The following is a 6,000-nucleotide window of genomic DNA, read 5'->3' as shown; positions in this document are numbered from 1 at the left end:
AGACTTTAATTGTTTCCCTTACTTCATTGTGAGCTCAACCATGCTTTACAAATATATATTGGAGTATTTTATCCAGCCCTGCCCATCTAGTATCATATTGCTGGAGATGAAATCCATTCCTTTATAATCTAACTTTTATAACACATTTCTGTACCATCCATTAGCCTGCCTTTGCAGTTCATTTGAATTGAGCAAGCCATTTCTCCACTTGCAGAAAGACTGTGAAGTGTCTCAAAGGAGCACAAGCTTTTCTCAGACCACTTAAAAGGGTTGTAGAGAGCTGGTCTCATGTCTCTCGGTCCCTCCTCACCAACTAGGCTGATCCTCCTACTAAAGCCAATGTTTCTGCATGACACTGCTGCTCCTTCCCATCATGCCAACCCCTCCCCTGGCAGAGCTCCGCTTGGCTGGGGTGTGTGCTTGGTATTCCAAAAGGGCAGTAATGCCAACCAATTGCAGTATTGTCAAAGATTAATTATCACTCTCTTCTAAAAAGTCAATTTTCTTTAAACTAGGGGTGCAAATGAGGAAACAAATGAAAAATGGATTTCCAGAAGAACCACGTTTTCTGCTATTCAGCAGGAATCATCCCCTCCCTGATTAAAATATGGGGATTGCTTCATAGCTTGTTAATCTCCAGTGAAGAGGCAATGTCATTTAAAATTAGCAAAACTCCTGTGATATGGGAGGAAACCCAGAGCAAGTCATTTATAAATGTTAATTTACTAAACAGGTTGTTATCAGGTCAGTTTGGGTTGGCAATAGAATAGCCAGCCACTTGCATGAGGTGACTTGAAAGACGACAGGAGGATCTGTACTCCCTCTTGCTAATCCTCCCAGTAACCAGTTATTAGTGCATAAAATTCCACCATCATTTTAGATGAAGCCTCTCTCCCTCACACACACTCTCTGAACAATTCATTTATCTATCCCTTTCTAACTCCCATTCTATGGAGAGCAGATTACACAAAATCTAGGGAAAATGGGTGGTTAACTAAAGGCACACTGGAACTTTTGTTTTACGTAGTAGGAAAGGAAGGAATTCAAAAATCTGCAGAATCTAAAATAAAGGAGGCTACCCAACTATGGGTCTCTGCCCTGAAAGTAGGGAGAAGCTAGCAGTTGAGATCTCATTGCCCAAGAGGAATAATAAACTTGGACTTGAACAAGGCATGTGCCCACATCAATGAGGATCTGATCTATGAGGTAAGACACAGCAGTGGGAATCTCCCTGTAGTTGATCACGTGGAGTCAGAAATTAAAAAAAAAAAAAAAAAAAAAAAAAAAAAAAAAAAAAAAAAAAAAAAAAAAAAAAAAAAAAAAAAAAAAAAAAAAGCAGCAGTGGTCCACACAGCTTGGAAGAGAATGACAGCCCAGTGCATATAGTACATGTCACCAGAGGACAAGAACTAAACAGAATGTCAGGGTCCCTGCAAGTCTGGGGTCCAGAACAATACACTTCTTTGCCTGTCTTGGTTGAGGTGGGATACTCCTCTAGATACCATGTTTTCCTGACCTCAGCTGAGCAAGCTGGAAATGACAGAACTAGATCAAGAGTTTATGAGGCAAAGAGACTTGGGAACTAGCAGAAAGGAGAGTATCAAAAGGGAAGAGATGGACACAGAATGGCAGCATCCAATACATTCACCTACTTTTTCATTTTCCCACTGACCTCTCCCACCTTCATACTTTACTTGCCTTCTAATTTCCTATTCAGTCACAGTTTATTGGTCATGGGCCATAAGAGCTGTTTTCTGCCCATTTGTTGTGGGTATAGTGTGGACACCTAACGCCAACTCACCTCCTTTTATGTGAGGCTGATAGTGCTGTCAGAAATCTAGGAAATAATAAGGTCCAGTGGTCTTTTGTGACCATCACACACAGCCCAGGGGCTGTAACAAGGCCCCATGCAGGCAGGGATAGGCTCAGAGCCAGACCACCTTTAAATCTCTGCTCAGTGGTGCGTTTCCCAAAACTTCAGATCAACCCACATTGTTGCTTTTCTTTGCCAGCTCAGCAATTCCTTCTGAGCTGTCTTTGTTTTTGATTTTTTGTGGTTTTGTGTTTTTTGTTTGTTTGTTTGTTTGAGATGGAGTCTCACTCTGTCACCCAGGCTGGAGTACAATGGCATTGTCTTAGCTTACTGCAACCTCTGCCTCCCAGGTTCAAGCAATTCTCCTGCCTCAGCTTCCTGAGTAGCTGGGACTATAGGCACGTGGCACCACACCAGGCTAATTTTTGTATTTTTAGTAGAGATGGGGTTTCACTATGTTGGCCAGGCTGGTCTCGAACTCCTGACCTCGTGATCTGCCCACCTTGGCCTCTCAAAGTGCTGGGATTACAGGCGTGAGCCACCACACCCAGCCAATTCCTTCTGAACTATTATTCAGTGGGTCTGTGCTCCCTCTTTAACAATGTTTACATTTCTTTCTTACAAGGAATTAGAAAAAGGTATGAAGGAATCAGAGAAAAGTATGATTTATGTTTAATTGTTTCAAAAAAGTAGATATCATGATTTATCTCCAGCTTGAGAACAATTTAGAAACTGTTCATCTTCAGGAAAGCTCCCTTGGATAAAGCACCTACTCAGTCATTCACTGGATCATTAATAAGAGGCTGTGTGAATAAGCCCAGATTGTACTAGCATTGAGAATACAGATGTTCTCTTTTGGATTTCATCTACCCCTTCTTTTTTTTGAGACGGAGTTTCACTCTTGCTACCCAGGCTGGAGTACAATGGCGCGATCTCGGCTCACCGCAACCTCAGCCTCCTGGGTTCAGGCAATTCTCCTGCTTCAACCTCCTGAGTAGCTGGGATTACAGGCACTCGCCACCATGCCCAGCTAATTTTTTGTATTTTTAGTAGAGACAGGGTTTCACCATGTTAACCAGGATGGTCCCGATCTCTTGACCTCATGATCCACCCGCCTCGGCCTCCCAAAGTGCTGGGATTACAGGCTTGAGCCACCGCGCCCGGCCTCATCTACCCCTTCTTGAGCACTTACTATATGTGAGGCACTAAGCTACGTGTATTATTTTTATTATTTCATTGAAACCTCAACAACTTAATGTACTGAGGACAGTATTAACTCTCAATTCATATACATGGAATCTGCAGTTAAGAGAGGTTATATTGCTTGCCTAAGATCAACTAGATCAGCTCCAGGACTCATGGTGGGTAAAACAGACATCTGTCCTCAATATCCCAGCAATCTAATGTAGGAAAACACACCCACATATAAATATTTACAATAAAGCGCCATGGGTCTCTTAACAAAACCACTTGCACTGAGTAGAGCAGGGCACGGCGGTGTAAGTGGTCAGTTCTAAGGGACTGGAGTCCAAAGGTATCAGAGAGTTAACTTGAATGGAGTGGTAAGCTGGTGTTTACATCACTGAGTGGCAAATGTGTGTGGGCTGGTGATGTTGCCAGCAGGGAGTGGGATGTGGTTTGAGAATCATGTCGAGGGGAGAGGTAATAGAGAAGGGGAAATTTATTCACCCTGTATTCTAACGTGATTCTACACAGGGGAACAAAGTTTTGAAATGTATATCATGTGACATTGTTTTCTAATACTCTCTTTTATATATGTTTTGTATTCATAACCAATGGCTACTAGGACTGCTGATTCACAGTAGTTCCTCGCATAGTTCTGGGTTTGTAGAAGATGCTACAAAATAGTTGTTGGCTTCCTGTTGAAGAGCTAGGAGCCCAGGGTGCTAGTGACTAATTACTTAGGGAAAGGCTTCCAGGGAAGGAACAACGCCCATGTTTTTAGAAGGATAATCTATTTCTGACACTTTGAAAGACATCCAAAGAGCCTCCATCATTTTCATTATTGAGAAGAGAGGAAAAAAAATCCTTCTTTTTAACACCTCAACATTGAGCAATCCTACCTTCTTTTCCCTTTGTTCTCACCATACCAGGATTTGTGTGTCACTTCTCAGTTCAAGAAATCACTGATGATGAAAGGACAATGGTGTATCCCATTTAGGACTCAGCAGACTATCAGACAAAGATATGAAGAATCGAGGTCACAACAGGTGCTGCGTAACATTAACCAGAGAAACCAGAGCACCACTATGAGGGAAGGTGTTCTCTTTCTGGGTTTCCAGGGGGGCATATTTTAAGAGCAAGAACTTCCTAGCACCATGCCCCCACTCCCATCTCTCTCTATCCAGGAGATTTAATGGTTTAGTTTGAATTTCATGGGCATGGGAAGAAACTAAGAGTCAATCACTCAGTGGAAGTTCTAAGGAACTCCTTTCTTTGGCCAGGGGTCTTAGAGAAGGTGGGGGCTCCTCCCAGGTTAAAAGTCCCCTTCTTCCACACACCTTTGGACTCCATGTTTGGGTTCTCTTCCACGAACACTCCCTTGTGGAAGCCTGTCTTCCCCTCCTAAATTCCATCTCTCTCTATTCCCTTCCACTCAGTGTGGAAGCTGAATTCCCTCTCCTGGATTCCATCTTTCCTTTCTCTCACTCATCGTGAGAGTTAGCTGTTTCTTTTTCTCTCCTCCTGTTTCTCTCTCTCTCTGTCTAAATAAATCACTTTCTACAAACACTTTTGAGTCTGGCATTTACTGCACACTAGGCGTGGCCCCTCTCATTCTTGAGAGGGCAGGAGACCGACAACCTGGAGAAACGTCCTCTCAGGTGAGCTGAGGGCACCCTGAACCCCAATATTACATTTTGGCAAGCCAGCCAGAAGAGGGGTACACCAGGAGAGGGATACACCAGAAAGAGGGGTACAGCTACAAAGAGGTACAGCCAGGGAAGACTTCAAAATCGTGAGTAAACCAGCCCCATTCTGTCCTGTCTCTTTAGGCACACCCGAAGCGGCTGCAGCCAGGCAGGGCTTCAGGGAACCTGAGGGGCGGCCCGTCTTAAGTGGCGCAGGCAAGCCAGAATTAAAAGCGCAGTTTTTTTTACCTCCAGGGTCTCTGCTTTCCCTCTCCTTCTCTATTCTTCGGATAGCACCCCCCATTTCCGCTCCTTGCCGGCGGGAACAGCCCAGACCTTGGGGCAGAAACGAGCAACTGAGGTGGGCCAAAGAAAAACAGTGGGTGGGGTGAGGTTTTTTCTGGGAGCCTGCAGGGGATCCGGGAGCACCGCAGCCTGGCGTATCTTTCTGGCAGGCCTCTCCAATGTTCTCCAGTCCCAGGTAGCAGGGCAAAAAGGCTCTCTAGGACATCCACCTGCCGGCCGCCGGTCCCTGTGTGGGCAGCGGCTGGGGGAGTGGCCCAACTGCGCGCTTGGTTCTGGCGGGGTCAACATGGCGACCGAAAGCCGCGGGGGCGGGGGAACTCAGGGCCGGCCCAGCAGCGCCGGAATGCAGCTTTTAAACTGACAAGGCAAGCGGCTTTTTTCCTCTGCCAGTGAGGCTGACAGAAGGGAGGCAGCTGATGGCTGTCAGCTCCACCCGGCTTTTAGGCAGGCCACACTGTCTCAGGGTGCAGCATTCTCTTTCAAAATACAGCTTAAGAAAGCTTTCTGCCTTCCCTTAATGCAAGTGCTGTGTTTGCACAGTTGGTTAAGGTATAGGGCCTGTAATTGCAGGGTTGCTGTTTCAAATTCCCAGTGGAGTCAGAGGCAAAGTCTAGAATCATTACTGAACCAGGCAACCTCAGTGTTTTATAATATAGTCTGAAAGGAACAGGAGAGATCAGCCTTAGTCCTGGCTTTCAGTCAGGCAAACTCCAGGGGCTCAAATGTGGGAAAGGCTTGGGTTAGCCACCAGTCTGGCAAAACTTGTTATCAGTGTGGTATAAAGGACGTTTTGTAAGAAATTGTCCCCCCAAAATGGGCCACCATCTCGTCCATGCCTGCTGTGCCAAGGAAATCACTAGAAAGCACACTGTCCCAGGGGGTGAAGGTCCCCAGGACCTGAGGTGTCTGACCAGATGACCCAATGGCAGGACTGAGGGTGCCTGGGGCAAGTGCCAGCATGAGCCATCACCCCTCACAGAGCCCCGGGTAAAGCTGACCGTAAAGGTCCAG

This window comes from Cebus imitator, unplaced genomic scaffold, assembly GCF_001604975.1.
Source record: "Cebus imitator isolate Cc_AM_T3 unplaced genomic scaffold, Cebus_imitator-1.0 Scaffold534, whole genome shotgun sequence".
In the NCBI taxonomy this organism is placed as follows: Eukaryota; Metazoa; Chordata; class Mammalia; order Primates; family Cebidae; genus Cebus; species Cebus imitator.
Note: the sequence above shows the minus strand (reverse complement) of the source record.